Source organism: Arvicola amphibius, chromosome 1, assembly GCF_903992535.2.
Source record: "Arvicola amphibius chromosome 1, mArvAmp1.2, whole genome shotgun sequence".
In the NCBI taxonomy this organism is placed as follows: Eukaryota; Metazoa; Chordata; class Mammalia; order Rodentia; family Cricetidae; genus Arvicola; species Arvicola amphibius.
In genome coordinates, this window is record NC_052047.1 from 151,160,713 (window position 1) to 151,162,043 (window position 1,331).

The window sequence follows — 1,331 nt, forward strand, 5'->3', positions numbered from 1 at the left end:
GCCAGCCTGGTCTACAAGAGCTAGTTCCAGGACAGGATCCAAAGCTACAGAGAAACCCTGTCTTGAAAAACAAACAAACACCAAAAAAATTCCAAAACAAAAGAATACCCACTGTCTCACCCAGTCTGCTGCTGCTGGAGATGATGATGAAGATGTGAAGTTTACTGTTGCTGCATAGAACAGAAAAAGTCTTGACTAGGCAGCTACCTAGCTTGGCAGCAGCCTGAGAAAGGGTTCAGGGAGAGCCTGCCAGGAGAGAGGAAAAACCTAGTAGAGTGGCGACTCCGGTCGTCTGTTGCTCCTGCCTATGCTGGTGGCTGTAAAGTCACAGGAAAACGACCTTTTATGAATTTGTACTACAAATGTTGGGCACCAGATGTAGCATTAATAATATAATCCCAGAGACAGATATTGGGATATTGGGATAAAGCTGAAAATCAGAAAAACAAAGCAGTCACTCTTAGAGAGACCTTTTCCCTCTATCAAATCTTCAGACTAAAAGAGCGAGATCCTGTTCCCACAAATCCTCAGACTCCACATGCCAGTGAGCTCCTGTCTCTTCTGCCTTAGATTCCTCTCTCTGCCCAGCCCTATCACTCCTGTCTCCCCCTCCCTAGTGCTGGGATTAAAGGTGTGTGACTCCCAAACACTGGGATTAAAGGTGTGAATCACCACCACCTGGATCTGTTTCTGGATTGATTTGTGTAGTTCAGGGTGGCCTTGAACTCACAGAGGTCCATCTGCCTCGGTCTCCCTGTCTCCCGAGTCCTGGGATTAAAGGTGCGCCACCACTCCCTGGCCTATATGGCTGACTAGTATGACTGCTTTGCCCTCTGATCTTCAGGCAAGCTTTATTTATTAAAACACAAATACTATACCACTATAAATGTTCATCATTTACTACAGAAAACTTAAACATTTTAAATGTCATATGCAGCAGCTCTTGGAGAGGTTAAAAGATCAATCTATTAAATGCACATAGGATATGTGGTGTTATAAACTGAAAAGTGGCAGGAGAGAGATGCCATCATGCGACAGGGCTTTTTACTATGGGGAGGGAATAGGAGAGGGGGAAAGGAGACGGGAGAGACTGGCCTCTGGAGACAGGCACAGCCGAAGAGAGGAAACATCTTGCCAGGTTCAAATGGCACCAGATGGTTCCAGAGAGTCTGGACAGAGTTGAGGCAACTAGCTACTCCAGGACATGGCCAGCACCCCAGTTTTCTCAGATCCCCCCAAGATTCCAATGCTCCTAGGTCAGCAGTAGTCTTGAAAACCCAGCATCCTCATTTCCTGCCCCCACTTGCCATCCCTGACTTTTTATTATAAAC